At 40.0% G+C, this 16,091-nt stretch overlaps 1 protein-coding gene across 1 annotated transcript in view; it reads left to right on the top strand.

Moving 5' to 3' along the window:
* The first annotated feature begins 711 nt into the window (after window positions 1–711).
* The window catches only part of LOC136863716 (uncharacterized), a 769,999-nt gene continuing 754,619 nt past the window's right edge, over window positions 712–16,091 (top strand). Inside the window, exon 1 of the mRNA XM_067140074.2 lies at window positions 712–740. The gene's annotated coding sequence lies outside the window, so the exon portion shown is untranslated. The remainder of the gene's footprint in view (window positions 741–16,091) is intronic.

Here is a 16,091-nt window from a genome sequence, read left to right as displayed (position 1 = left end):
AGAGCAGATGAAGGATGCGATAATTAGGTAGAAATGAAAAGGTTAGCACAGGATAGGGTGGCATGGAGTGTTGCATCAAACCCGTCTTCAGACTGATGACTCGAACAACAACAATGTACCCGAATCAGCACTTCGTTGAGTAGTGGAGGAGAGCTTCGTAATAACAGTCGAAAGTCCATGCTCCCTCGCTTCCCTGCAAAGTGCGTTCGCTCACTCGCTTCACTGTGACGTATGCTTCCTACGTAAGCTTCCCGCATTTACGTCAAGCCAGCCCGGCCGCACTGGGCAAGCCTCAAGGGGCGCCCAGCTGAGCACCTCTGTCTTAGACTCTTGGCAGAGCCGTGATTGGAACCCAGACCAACTAGACGAGAGGATATTAGACCATGGAGGACAGGGGATCGTAAAAGAAGGCGTGGTACCTGTGTAATAGGACGATATCAAGGTTCTTACCTACACATTCAGTAATCCCTCTGGAATCACAGTAGAAGGTTGTGATGCGCAATATTAGCCTTGGGTATGGGTCATTGCCAACAATTCGTATGTAACACTTCCCTCCTCCGCTCTCCAATAAACCGATACATTAATTATGTAGGCTAAGGGATGAACGAGAGCTCGTATTGGCTGAATCGATGTGGTGGCTGAGCATGCTCGTGTGAGGCGGGCTGGCGTTCTGTCCGTCCGTACTGCCGTCAGTACTGTTTGGGGTCCCGTCAGTCGAGCCTCAAGACACACATCGACAGGTAACGTCCACGTCTGTGTGGTGTGCTGCTTGCTTTGATGTTTGTCGCCGTCTAAATGTTCTATGCTACAAAACATACATACACTTTTCATAAATGATTGCCTTAGTTGTATTGTTACAAACGTAACGCGATAGCTAACTACTACTCACATTTTCATATTGGACATTAAAAAGAAAACATTTTATACATTGGATTTAGTCTGAAAGATACAGGTAACCATACGATGTTCTTATTTCGTCATAAATTTAATAAGATGAAGAAATTAAAATAAATAACCTGCCGAAAAGTTTGAAGAACTTGTAAAGGGAAGTGACTTAATTTCATATTTCTATTGCGTGCACTTCAAAAATATGAACTTAAAATTAATTATAAATAGAATGTCCATCGTGTTTTATGCTTTCAGTTGGTTTATTTGCAAAACAGCTAATTGTGCTCATGTTTATTATTTTAAAACTCCTTGAATTAATATGCAAGTTCTCAGCAAAGTGGATTATCACATACGATGAATGCTATTCTGTAATCATCATGATTTAAGAGACGAATACTCATTGTTTAGCAAATCAGAGATGTAATACCTGTCCATCCTGCTGAATATGGCTAGCCACAAGGCCAGTATTTCAGTGGTCCAAGGCACTGGCACCGTCGCTGGCCCGCAGGCTATGTCAATGAATGAACAGAATACACATTTACTTTGTTCTTTGTTCAGGCCATTCTCAATGCAACAATAAAAACGTGTCTTTATAAATGAATAAAGTAGTATTTCTATTAAAACATAAAAGATGTTGTACACAAACGAATAATGGGCAAAGCAAAGTCTCTTTCTCCATTTAAGAGACCATTGATTGAGGAGCAATTGCATTTCACAAATATGTTTCAAATGTAGAAAAAGTTGTATTACCGTTACTTATGTTTAACAGCCCAAACACTGGGTCAGTTCTGGCCAATAAAGTGATGAGGTAAATTGAAATGAATAGGTATGCACTTCACTCTGAAAAAATCAGGTTTACTGGAATTAGTGGAAGATGGGGTTGGATGTATACAATAACTGAAAACGAACATTACATTATGGAGGAAACGAACACTTTAATGACTGGTTTAGCCTAAGATTTTAGGGGTCTGAGAACATTGAATCTATGGTAAGTGGCACCAGTCCTCAATTGGAGGACGGGATTTTCTCCTATGGAACCTAGGCATATCGTGGCTCACACAGGTACGTGTTGTTTCCCTTCACTTTATCCCAGGTTCAGCCGTCGGTGAGAGTATTTTAAATCTGAGCTGGACAAAGCGGCCGCGGGGATGGTTTCTTCAGGCATCTCTGGTTTTCATCTGACATTTACATGCCAGTAATGTTCCATAATAATAATAATAATAATAATAATAATAATAATAATAATAATAATAATAATAATAATAATAGTAATAATAATAATAATAATAAAGTATACATCCCTCTAGGTGTATAGTCGCTGAAAAAATGAGCGCAAGCTTATGGTACTGTATGTCCCTTGAATTTAATTTTAATTTCAATTATTATCAAAATGTAATTGGCCTCCCACGTAGATACAAACCATGTGGAAACTCACAACAAACATTATAACTGCAGGTTCATTTTTTAAAATGAGAAAACTTACTGCAAAGAAGTTATAAAATCCCATGTGCACAGTCTCTTTCTGAGTGACTGTATCTACGACAGTCCCCGCCAGGCAGGAGTTTCCCATGCCTCTGTGCTAGCTGGGACACCATCTCCTTACGTAGCACTGGCTTGGAATAAATTTCAGCGCATGCAATGGAATCCCCAGTTATTGTCTTTAGAATGACAAATTATGTATGCTTCGTGACTTAAAAAGAAAATTATCGAGCAAGTGGCTGTGCACTTTGGGCCATGTAGTTATTAGCTTGCATTCGGGAGATAGTGGGTTCGAACCCTACTGTCGGCAGCCCTGAAGATGGTTTTCTGTGGTTTCCCATTTTCACACCAGGCAAATTACGGCCACTATCGCTTCCTTCCCACTCCTAGTCCTTTCCTATCCCATCGTCACCGTAAGACCTATCTGTATTGGTGCAACGTAAAGCAGATAGTAAAATCATCATCATCATCTGTTTACCCTCCAGGTTCGGCTTTTCCCTCGGATTCAGCGAGGGATCCCACCTTTACCGCCTCAAGGGCAGTGTCCTGGAGCTTCAGACTCTCGGTTGGGGATACAACTGGGGAGAATGACCAGTACCTCGCCCAGGCGGCCTCACCTGCTATGCTGAACAAGGGCCTTGTGGAGGGATGGGAAGATTGGAAGGGATAGACAAGGAAGAGGGAAGGAAGCGGCCGTGGCCTTAAGTTAGGCACCATCCCGGCATTCGCCTGGAGGAGAAGTGGGAAACCACGGAAAACCACTTCGAGGATGGCTGAGGTGGGAATCGAACCCACCTCTACTCAATTGACCTCCCGAGGCTGAGTGAACCCCGTTCCGGCCCTCGTACCACTTTTCAAATTTTCGTGGCAGAGCCGGGAATCGAACCCGGACCTCCGGGGGTGGCAGCTAATCACGCTAACCACTACACCACAGAGGCGGACAGATAGTAAAATAATAAAAATAAATAAATAAATAAAAATAAAGAGTACAAGTGCAACTAAAAGGAAAGAGCACATTATCATACAGATATCTAGACTAGTTAATATACGGAGGCTTGCTAATTAAAGTGCGCCCGTTTATGCCTTTAGAACGTTTTTAAATGATAACGTTAGCTACAATCGCCCTAAACGCTGCTTTTCACCTTTCGAAATGTCCGACTCGTTGGCTGAATGGTCAGCGTACTGGCCTTCGGTTCAGAGGGTCCCGGGTTCGATTCCCGGCCGGGTCGGGGATTTTAACCTTAATTGGTTAATTCCATTGGCCCGGGGGCTGGGTGTTTGTGCTGTCCCCAACATCCCTGCAACTCACACACCACACATAACACTATCCTCCACCACAATAACACGCAGTTACCTATATATGGCAGATACCGCCCACCCTCATCGGAGGGTCTGCCTTACAAGGGCTGCAATCGGCTAGTAATAGCCACACGAAATTATTATTAATTATTATACCTTTCGAAATATAATAGAAATACGCTAGTGTATGGACAAAGTATACTGTATATTGTGCAAATATATATAAAAGAGTAAGGCAAGAAATGTTTTATTACGGCAGACCGTAGTTTTTTTTTTTTTGCTATTTGCTTTACGTCGCGCCGATACAGATATGTCTTACGGCGACGATGGGGTAGGAAAGGCCTAGGAAATGGAAGGAAGCGGCCGTGGCCTTAATTAAGGTACAGCCCCGGCATTTGCCTGGTGTGAAAATGGGAAACCATGGAAAACCATCTTCAGGGCTGCCGACAGTGGGGCTCGAACCCACTATCTCCCGATTACTGGATACTGGCCGCACTTAAGCGACTGCAGCTATCGAGCTCGGTACAGACGGTAGTACGGGACGAGGTTTGTTAATACAAGTAAGTTTATATACGCTTTGCCAATAAAAGGGTGCACTTGTATTCCTTCAGAAATGTTCAAACGATAATATTCTCTGCAAATTGCCCTAAACTCTGCCTGTCACTTTGCTAAGATAATAAACTATACAAATTTATTAGCAACGTTTATTCTTGTTACTTGTTAACATCACACAAACACATCGAAGTTTTTCGGAGACGGAAGAATGGGACTGGGCTAGGATTGGGAAGGTAGCGGGCACAGCCCCAATATTTGCCTGGTATGAAAATGGGAAACCACGGAAATATATTTTTATGGCTGCCAATGGTGGGATTCGAACCCACTATCTCCCGAATGCAAGCTCACAACTGTGCGATACTAACTGCAGGGTCAACTCGCTTGGCGGCAAAATTTATATTGGACAAATGTACGGTCGCTCAAATATAAGAATGAGCGCTTGGTATTGTGTGAGTTCCTCGCAGGTACACTTTGCTCAGAAACAACTGAACCTATAGATACAATATTTGTTGTGGGTATCCACAGGGTTTGTATCTACATCGGAGGTGAATTCTATTTTGCTAATAATTGAAGTTAAGTCTCACAAAATATTAAATGTGAGGAACTTACAATACCATACGCTTATTCCTATTTGAGTGACTATACATGAAACAGTAAGACAAGAAGTACTTTATTACGAAAGACGATAGTACGGGACGAGTTATACAAAGACTTAGGCTGATTCTTTCGTATAAGAACGCACTCATTTTTGTGGCAGGAAGTGTACAAGTAAGCATATATGTTATCTGCTGGGAAATGGATCATAGGGAGACATTTTCACAATTCTCTAATCCTTCAGCACAGTCATTCTATCCGAAACCTTTGATGATGATTGTTGTTCTAAGTGTCCAAACGTCAAGGTAATCGGCCCTTGAAATGTTTCTTACCTAGGTCTGTCATAGGATAATACATACATCTGCCGAACTGAGTGGCTCAGACGGTAGAGCACTGGTCTTCTGAGCCCAAGTAGGCAGATTAGATCTGGTTCAGTCAAGTGGTATTTCGAGGTGCTGAAGTACACCAGCCTCGAGTGGGTACATTTATCGACGCGTAAAAGAATTCCTGTGCGACATAGTTCCGGCATGTTGTTATCTCTGGAAGGCATAATAGTAGTTAATGGGAGGCAAAACAAATAATAATAATAATAATAATAATAATAATAATAATAATAATAATAATAATAATAATAATAATAATAAAAACTTACAATTGATACACACGGGACATCCACGAGAAGTAGGACAAAAATACAAAAAATAAAAATAACAATACAATTGTTTTAATTAATTGCTTCAAAATCAAGATTATATAAGTAATATTTTCCTAAATGTAATACGTTCACAGAAAAGCATATTTATATTTATCGTCTAATACAAGTTTGCCTGATTTCCGAGGTTCATATTTTAGTTACACTTGGATGTAGAAAATAAAATGAGGTTTTATCTTTACACATATAACAAAGGATCTTCAATGATATGTAAATCATGTGTGTTGTTCACGATCGTATTGAGATAGTCAGTACACTAAAGTGTTAATTTTATTTTTATTATGGAAAAAGTCTGAATAAATTAATGCTTTTAGTTTAGTCAGTTAAAGAAATCTGCGTTGTCAAATTTATGAGGCCATGAATGATATACGAATAAAAGTAATAAATAATGACTAAGGTGAGGTTGAGCCATGGGTTGAGCTCTCACGAGAAGCACGTAGCAACTCAACAAGCGGGTAGCGTGTTCAGCTGAAGTGCGCAGAGATAGCAGTTCCTGTAGGGTAGCAACTCAACAAGCGGGTAGCGTGTTCAGCTGAAGTGCGCAGAGATAGCAGTTCCTGTAGGGTTGCGTAAGTTCAGGCGCGAGTTTCGTAAACCAAAAAAGTATTAATTCCCATACAATTACAAAAGGAGCCCAAAGATTTGTGAATGATGCAGTCAGTCTCCTGCTTTGAAGAGAAAACCGTAGTGACATTAAATATTTTAGTGTGGGGAAGTCGGTCAAATTTAATAAATAGTTATTATTATTCTATGTAGCATTATCTTAATAACTGTGAAGATGGCGAAAGTCCTGTCTTTAATAGTTTATTAATAATATTTCTGAAAAAGTCGAGTATCAGAAACAATAACTATGTATTGTAATATAAAAAATATTTGCCTCGCGTTTGTGCGTTAATTGTAATATTAAAAACAGTAATATTAATTCTCGCACCATAACTAATCACTTGGCGACTTCCAATGAAATAAAATTTAAAATAAGTTAATAAATAAATTGCTGCGAGCTTGCATACGAGAGATAGTGGGTTTGAACCCCACTATCAACAGCCCTGAAGCCAGTTTTCCTTCGTTTCCCATTTTCACACCAGGCAAATGCTGGGGCTCTACCTTAATTAAGGCCACGGCCGCTCCTTCCATCTCCTAGGCATTTCCTATCCCATCGTCGCCACAAGACCTACCTGTGTCGGTGCGACGTAAGCAAATTGTAAAAATAAAAAAATACAACAATAATAATAATTTATAATTTGCCAAAAATGCAGGTAAATTGGCGATAGATGTCACCCTAGGATCCCTCAATTTAGACTACTACTACTACTACTACTGCTAATAATAATAATAATAAATGGTAGAGCGTAAAATATTCCTCTCAGGCCGTTTCATAAAAGCTGAAAAACTGGTTCTCTCTTGACTGAGACTTACCTATTAACCCCTGCAAACGTTAGAGAATGGCAGGAGCATGGTAACAAGGCCACCATAAATACATTTAATTAGCTGTTTTTCTCTAATATATATATTCAGAAAAGAAACAAGATACTATACAATTTTGTCAATTAGAATGTATAGTTTTCTGTAAGAATCAGAAAAACTCCACTCAAACATATTATTATTCATGCACATCTCCCTTTTAGAATAGATGGCCACTCTTCTTCTTCTTCTTAATCTGCTTACCATCCAGGCTTGGTTTTTCCCTCAGACTCAGCGAGGGATCCCACCTCTACCGCCTCAAGGGCAGTGTCCTGGAGCTTCAGACTTTGGGTCGGGGGATACAAATGGGGAGAATGACCAGTACCTCTCCCAGGCGGCCTCACCTGCTACGCTCAACAGGGGCCTTGTGGAGGGATGGGAAGATTGGATGGGACAGGCAAGGAAGAAGGAAGGAAGTAGCCGTGCCTTAAGTTAGGTACCATCCCGGCATTCGCCTGGAGGAGAATTGGGAAACCACGGAAAACCACTTCTAGGATGGCTGAGGTGGGAATCGAACCCACCTCTACTCAGTTGACCTCCCGAGGCTGAGTGGACCCCGTTCCAGCCCTCGTACCACTTTTCAAATTTCGTGGCAGAGCCGAGAATCGAACCCGGACCTCTGGGGGTGGCAGCTAATCACACTAACCACTACACCACAGAGGCGGACAGATGGCCACTCACTCCAAAATATTACTGCTTCCGTGACTGGATCTGAGGCCTCATGTCGTGGAACACCTGAGCCGTCCTCGGTTCGACCTCCTTGCGATGCTATGTCTCCAAACTCGCACCGCACTACGTCAGTGCAGATATCTCCATCCTCCCTCTTGCCTTACACGCCCAGTTACCGCCATCCGACCTGATGCACTTGTCGAGCCACTCCCTCATAGCCCAATAGACCGACGATAGTTCGTGTGCGACTGAAGTGAGGCAGTCCATAGTCTACGCGTCACTTACAACATTGGCGCAACTCACTCAAACTTTACGAATATAGGACTGGCAGAACGATACACTGCCAGCAGTCATGGTCCATAACCACTGAGTACAGAAAGAGAGTCACCATCGAAATAAGTATCCACAGAACATAACGAGTAACGTCATGAGTACCCTGAATCAGAATAAACAGTCCCTTCCAGACTATCACTTCCTATGCATTTATGTCTTCGTTATATGCCCTTTCTACGTCACTCATATCGAAATTCTGTTCCGTTTCATCACTCCACCTTTTCCTAATCAGGTGCTTGGATAAACGCAGCTGACACATTTTCCGTTCTGTGCTCTTTATCTGGATATTCATGGCCATGGTCCGGCTCCATGGCTAAATGGTTAGCGTGCTGGCCTTTCGTGACAGGGGTCCCGGGTTCGATTCCCGGCAGGGTCGGGAATTTTAACAATAATTGGTTAATTTCGCTGACACGCGAGCTGGGTGTATGTGTCGTCTTCATCATCATTTCATCCTCATCATGACGCGCAGGTCGCTTACGGGAGTCAAATCAAAAGACCTGCTTCTGGCGAGCCGAACTTGTCCTCGGACACTCCCGGCACTAAAAGCCATACGATTTTTCATTTTTTTCATGGCCATGGTTATACAGCCCCTCTTTGTACACAACTAGACTGAGTTGAAATGTCCTAGAAAGGGCTATCTGATTCTTACCACTAACATTCATAATTTGAACATATAAATACCCGAAATGGCTTACTTAATAACGCCGATATGTACATTTCAATATTGGAAATTAATTCTGACATACCAATAACATGATTGCCTCGATATTTTCATAAATAATACATTGTTATGCTTTAGTAATATATAGCAACCTAGACTGCCGTGCGAGTAACAAAATACATGTTACAGTATATTCAACATTCAATATAATGGAGACTGTTGAAAAGAGGAAGCTGATATTGCTGAGAAATGAATATATCCAACCACTCTACTTTTGTAAGGTATTACTTCAAGATTTTTAAAAATAGAGTATATTTTCTCCCCTCCCCGTCTGATTTCACATACAGTACGTCTTCTTTATGGACTGTTTTGCCGTTCAACGTTCGGTCTGCAAGCAGCTGTGAATGAAATAAGTGTCTCCGCAATCCCCTACTAACAACTACAGCAGTATTATGAATTTTTATACCTCTAGCTTTTTACCTTGAAATCATTAAACACTATCATCTGCCAGGTCTCCCTGTGCTTCCCTTACCCTCGATGGCCGAATCCATAACACTCTTAATTAGCCTATTCTCCTTCATTCACCTCGGATACTTCCATCACCGAACCCGATTCATGTGCATGGCTTCACCCATCCAGTTTATTCCATACTTAGGCTTTATCACTTCATTGCGAATAATAATAATAATAATAATAATAATAATAATAAATAAGGGTAGAAAATCTCCAGGACGAGGAAATTAGACAGAAGTACATGGATATGATTAGTGAGAAGTTTCGAATAGTAGACAGTAAGCAGGTTCAGGATATAGAAAGTGAATGGGTGGCATACAGGGATGCTGTAGTAGAAACAGCAAGGGAATGCCTAGGAACGACTGTGTGTAAAGATGGGAAAAGGCGAACATCTTGGTGGAATGATGAAGTGAGAGCAGCCTGTAGACGTAAAAAGAAGGCTTACCAGAAATGGGGTCGAAACAAGGGCCGAGGCAGACAGGGATTTGTACGTAGATGAAAGAAACAGAGCGAAACAAATAGTTGTTGAATCCAAAAAGAAGTCATGGGAAGATTTTGGTAATAAGCTGGAGAGGCTAGGTCAAGCAGCAGGGAAACCTTTCTGGACAGTAATAAAGAATCTTAGGAAGGGAGGGAAAAAAGGAAATGAACAGTGTTTTGAGTAATTCAGGTGAACTCATAATAGATCCCAGAGAATCACTGGAGAGGTGGAGGGAATATTTTGAACATATTCTCAATGTAAAAGGAAATCATCCTGGTGGTGTTGCAAACAGCCAAGCTCATGGGGAGGAGGAAAATGATGTTGGTGAAATTATACTTGAGGAAGTGGAAAGGATGGTAAATGAACTCCATTGTTATAAGGGAGCAGGAATAGATGAAATTAGACCTGAAATGGTGAAGTATAGAGGGAAGGCAGGGATGAAATGGCTTCATAGAGTAGTAAAATTAGCGTGGAGTGTTGGTAAGGTACCTTCAGATTGGACAAAAGCAGTAATTGCACCTATCTATAAGCAAGGGAACAGGAAGGATTGCAACAACTATCGAGGTATCTCATTGATTAGTATACCAGGCAAAGTATTCACTGGCATCTTGGAAGGGAGGGTGCGATCAGTCGTTGAGAGGAAGTTGGATGAAAACCAGTGTGGTTTCAGACCACAGAGAGGCTGTCAGGATCAGATTTTCAGTATGCGCCAGGTAATTGAAAAATGCTACGAGAGGAATAGGCAGTTGTGTTTATGTTTCTTAGATCTAGAGAAAGCATATGTCAGGGTACCGGGGGAAAAGATGTTCACTATACTGGGGGACTATGGCATTAAAGGTAGATTATTAAAGTCAATCAAAGGCATTTATGTTGACAATTGGGCTTCAGTGAGAATTGATGGTAGAATGAGTTCTTGGTTCAGAGTACTTACAGGCGTTAGACAAGGCTGTAATCTTTCACCTTTGCTGTTCGTAGTTTACATGGATCATCTGCTGAAAGATATAAAATGGCAGGGAGGGATTCAGTTAAGTGGAAATGTAGTAAGCAGTTTGGCCAATGCTGACGACTTCGTCTTAATAGCAGACTGTGCCGGAAGCCTGCAGTCTAATATCTTGCAATTTGAAAATAGATGCAATGAGTATGGTATGAAAATTAGCCTCTCGAAGACTAAATTGATGTCAGTAGGTAAGAAATTCAACAGAATTGAATGTCACATTTATGATACAAAGCTAGAACAGGTAGATAATTTCAAGTATTTAGGTTATGTGTTCTCCCAGGATGGTAATATGGTGAGATTGAATCAAGGTGTAGTAAAGCTAATGCAGTGAGCTCGCAGTTGCGATCAACAGTATTCTGTAAGAAGGAAGTCAGCTCACAGACGAAACTATCTTTACATCGGTCTGTTTTCAGGCCAACTTTGCTTTACGGGAGCGAAACCTGGGTGGACTCAGGATATCTTATTCATAAGTTAGAAGTAACAGTGGTTTCCCATTTTCACACCAGGCAAATGCTGGGGCTGTACCTTAATTAAGGCCACGGCCGCTTCCTTCCCACTCCTAGCCCTTCCCTGTCCCATCGTCGCCATAAGACCTATCTGTGTCGGTGCGACGTAAAGCAACTAGCAAAAAAAAAAAAAAAAAGAAGTAACAGACATGAAAGTAGCAAGAATGATTGCTGGTACAAACAGGTGGGAACAATGGCAGGAAGGTACTCGGAATGAGGAGATATAGGCTAATTTAGGGATGAACTCGATGGATGAAGCTGTACGCATAAATCGGCTTCGGTGGTGGGGTCATGTGAGGCGAATGGAGGAGGGTAGGTTACCTAGGAGAATAATGGACTCTGCTCTGGAGCGTAAGAGATGTAGAGGGAGACCAAGACGACGATGGTTAGACTCGGTTTCTAACGATTTAAAGATAAGAGGTATAGAACTAAATGAGGCCAAAACATTAGTTGCAAATCGAAGATTGTGGCGACATTTTGTAAATTCTCAGAGGCTTGCAGACTGAACGCTGAAAGGCATAACAGTCTATAATGATAATGTATGTATGTGTGTAATAATAATAATAATAATAATAATAATAATAATAATAATAATAATAATAATAATAATAACAAACTTCTTTGAACTACTAGGGAACTTAAGAGATGTGGAAGAGCCAAAATAAATAAATAAATAAATAAATAAATAAATAAATAAATAAATAAATAAATAAATAAATAAATAAATAAATAAATAAATAAATAAATAAATGAATAACATTAACATTGATGCTTTCACGGCCCGTACTTGTAGATATGATTATGGGCTTTCAGGCTTATGCCTTGTCAAGGGTACAAGGTGAAACTCTTTACGTTTCGCAGAGAACTTTGCTCCACTCCTTCAGAAGAAAATCTCGACTGTTCACGATGAGGTATTCTACAGTAATGAGGGTGTGAATATAAGAATGCTTTACCGTCGGAGAACAGTAGTTCGTCACCAGGGGCCTATTCCACAAAAGTATGGTCTTGTACATTAAAAGTAACTTCTCTAGTAACTAGTACAAATACCAGAATTTCTGTTCCACGGGAGAATTTTCTACAGTTGTACTTTAATACTCCATATTTACAAATTTCCAGTGAGTTTTTATGGGCGAATTCCACGAAAGTACTAGCATTTGGGAAGTATTCTCAACCAGTGAAAAGACAATAATATATAAATGTACTTGGGCCTATCCACAAAAGTATTGTCTTGTACATTACATTACAAGTGTGGCTATTTCTAGCCGAGTGTAGTCTTTGTAAGGCAGACCCTCCGATGAGGGTGGGCGGCATCTGCCATGTGTAGGTAACTGCGTGTTATTGTGGTGGAGGATAGTGTTATGTGTGGTGTGTGAGTTGCAGGGATGTTGGAAACATCACAAACACCCAGCCCCCGGGCCATTCGAATTAACCAATGAAAGTTAAAATCCCCGTCCCGGCCGGGAATCGAACCCGGGACCCTCTGAACCGAAGGCCAGTACGCTGACCATTCAGCCAACGAGTCGGACAATTCTCTAGTAACTAGTACAAATACCAGAGTTTCTGTTTCACAAAAGAATTTTCTACAGTTGTACTTTACTACTCCATACTTATAAATTACCAGTGAATTTTTATGGGAGTGTTCCTCAAAAGTACTAGTACTTGTAACTTACTAGTGAATTGGGAAGTATTCTCTACCAGTGAAAGGACAATAATATATAAATGTACTAGTGCTATTTAAATATACTTATTTCAGATGCATTTTGATAAATATGTGGTCTAGCAGGAGTGATGTTAACGAAAACGAAAACGACCGTCTGTATAGGGAAAGAATAAACTTCCAGTTTAACACTATTTGAATACAATGAGCGTTCTTGGTTAAGCACAATACAACTGTAAGAACTTTTGATAGATATTGGGCATAGGTTAAAACATCCTACGAGCAGAAATAAATCTCTCTCTGCTAAACAACAGTTACTAACAACACTCCATTGGCTAGGAAATGGTGGTCAGTACCATGGTATTTCAGATATACATGGGATGGCAAAATTTTCGGTCTGTAGGTCAATATATTCTGTGGTAGCTGCAATAAATGACATAAAATTTCCTCAAATTGTTCGTTGGCCTGAAAATACTGAACAAACATGTTCCAAGAAGGACATTCCTGGGATCATTAAGTCCAATTAATTCCAATCATTAATCCAACTTTTCCCTCAAAAGCTCCATGAGCTTTTCCCAAGTCAAATATTTTCATCCAACCATTTATTTTGTCTTGATTTTTCAGACTCTCGCTGAATGCACCGAAAAGGATATCTTTCCTTCTTTCTATTTCCTTCAAAGAGAATAACTTCCTTTCCTTGACACCATTTTAACAATTCATGCAGAATTTGCAATTTTGTAACAATTAAGTTTGGCGGCCGAATATCGTTATTAGTGGCATCTGATTCCAAATGACAGACCGAGGTGGGTATGTCAGACTATCGTGGAACATATGCGAGGATCGCGGAGGAACAGAATGGGTGATAATAACGGAGTAATTTCCTATCATCAAAGAAATAAACTGAAAAATAACATTGTAGCATTAAGAAATTCACAGAAATATTAGAGTTCTTTGAATCTTTGCTGCATAACTTAACTTAAAATACGATATTAAAATAAACGAGGCAAGCATAGGCTAATTCAACGAATGGAATACGAAGGTAAACAGCTGATTCGTGCTATGACGTAGTATGTTCATTGATATGTCGTCACTTGTAAAACTTGTAACAATTCACTGGTAATATACAAGAGACTTTCAATCTTTTGTGGAACAGAAATGTACAACTCCATACGTTACAAGAACCCACACTAGTAACTTGTAATGTACAAGACCATACTTTTGTGGAATAGGCCCCTAGTGCTATTTAAATTCACTTATTTCAAATACATTTTGATAAATATATGGTCTAGCAGTAGTGATAGTGAGGGTGATGGAAATGAAAACTGCCACCTGTATATGGAAAGAATAAACTTCCAGTTTAACACTGTGTTTGAATACAATGAGCGTTTTAGGTTAAGCACAACGCAAGTGGAAGAACTTTTGATAGATATTGGGCATAGGTTAAAACATCTCTCTGCTAAACAACAGTTACTAACAACACTACATTGGCTAGGAAATGGTGGTCAGTATCATGATATTTCAGATATGTATGGGATGGCAAAATCTGCGGTCTGTAGGAATACATTCTGTGGTAGCTGCAATAAATGATATAAAATTTCCTCAAATTGTTCGTTGGCCTGAAAATACCGAACAAACATGTCCCAAGAAGTACATTCCTGGAATCATTAATGAGCAGAATATCTCTTACATACGGTACGTCCAACTTTTCCCCCTCAAAAGCTCCATGAGCTTTTCACACGTCAAATATTTCCATCCAACCATTTATTTTGTCTTGTTTTTCCAGACTCTCCCTGAATGCACCGAATAGAATATCTTTCCTTATTTCTATTTCCTTCAAAATGAATAACTTCGTTTCTCTTGACACCATTTTAACAATGCAAGCAGAATTTGCAATTTCGTACCAATTAAGTTTGGCGACACGCAGGTCGCCTAACGACGTCAAATCAAAAGACCTGCGCCATTTCATTTCATTCATCTGCACATATATCCCAAACCCAGTAACACCCCAACCTCCACTCCCCACTGACACCTAACAAAAATACTAGATGAGAAATCCTCTTTCGGTATATCCAATCAGCCTTGGTGCTGCGCACTGCTCTGATTCTCCCATTTTCCTATTAGATGTATTGTTTTCACTTACACCCAGCGAGTGGCTATGTGGTTCGCGTCACGTAGTTGTCCGCTTGCATCCAGCAGATAGTGTGTTCGAACCCTTTTGTCGACAGCCCTGAAGATAGTTTTCCGTGATTTCCCTTTTTCACACCAGGAACATGCTGGGGATGTTCCTTAGTTAAGTCCACGGTAACTTCCTTTCCGACCTAGCCATTACCTATCCCATCGACGCCATTAAACATATCTGCGTTGGTGCGACGTAAAGAAAAATGGTAAAGAATCACTTACTTTGTGACTTGGTCTAGAGGCTTCTTCCATAGAATGTCCCTGGCCGGCTCTGGCTTGTGGGTAGGGAACGGGGCGCACAGCTTGACCAATCCGTCCACAATTTTTTATGTTGCGCCCACCTTCCGGAGCATAAAATTTCTTCCGTTCTTCTTTACACTTTCTTCCTTTCCTCCCTTTCAATACTCATTACATTCCACAGAAATCCGGTTCACGAGAAATAATAATATTAACTAGCAAATGATGCTAGATAATTTTTGAAAAAATAAATGGTAATAATAAACTGATAACCAATATATCTAATGCACCTTAAAAGAGCACGTTTATGTTTGAATATAAAGTAATATAAAGCACTGGAAGAAAAGACAAAATTCATAAACTTCACTTACACTAAAGTGAAATAGTGTCCTTAAAGCACATTAAATTTCAATAACTTTGTGGAAAATGTTCCTGCATTATCATTACTTGAATATATCACTGAAGTTTTAATATTATTACTAGTGTAACTTGGAAATATTATTGATTGCATATACACTAATCAGGAGATAAAAACTGGCTCATTTCACTTCAGAAACCTTGCGACTAATTAGTTCTTTACCAACCAACATCTTTGCTCTCTTCATTATTAGTTCAATTAGAATAATTTTAACACTGAAAGCGATAATCTTATGAGCATCAATGTTCTTGAAAACATTAAATAATACACATAATATAAAAACATGGATATTTAAACAGAATTAAGATTCAGAAGAGGAGTAGTTATAACATACTGTTAACTAACTAAGCAAATTCATTCAAGAGAGACAAATGTATTATTTTAATATTCATCATCTGGTCATTCAACTTCGCCTTCTGATTCGGTGTGATAGGTGGGCTTGAATTTGCGATG

Source organism: Anabrus simplex, chromosome 2, assembly GCF_040414725.1.
Source record: "Anabrus simplex isolate iqAnaSimp1 chromosome 2, ASM4041472v1, whole genome shotgun sequence".
In the NCBI taxonomy this organism is placed as follows: domain Eukaryota; kingdom Metazoa; phylum Arthropoda; class Insecta; order Orthoptera; family Tettigoniidae; genus Anabrus; species Anabrus simplex.
The sequence above is the reverse complement of the archived record's forward strand: the minus strand, read 5'-3'. Positions and strand labels throughout refer to the sequence as shown.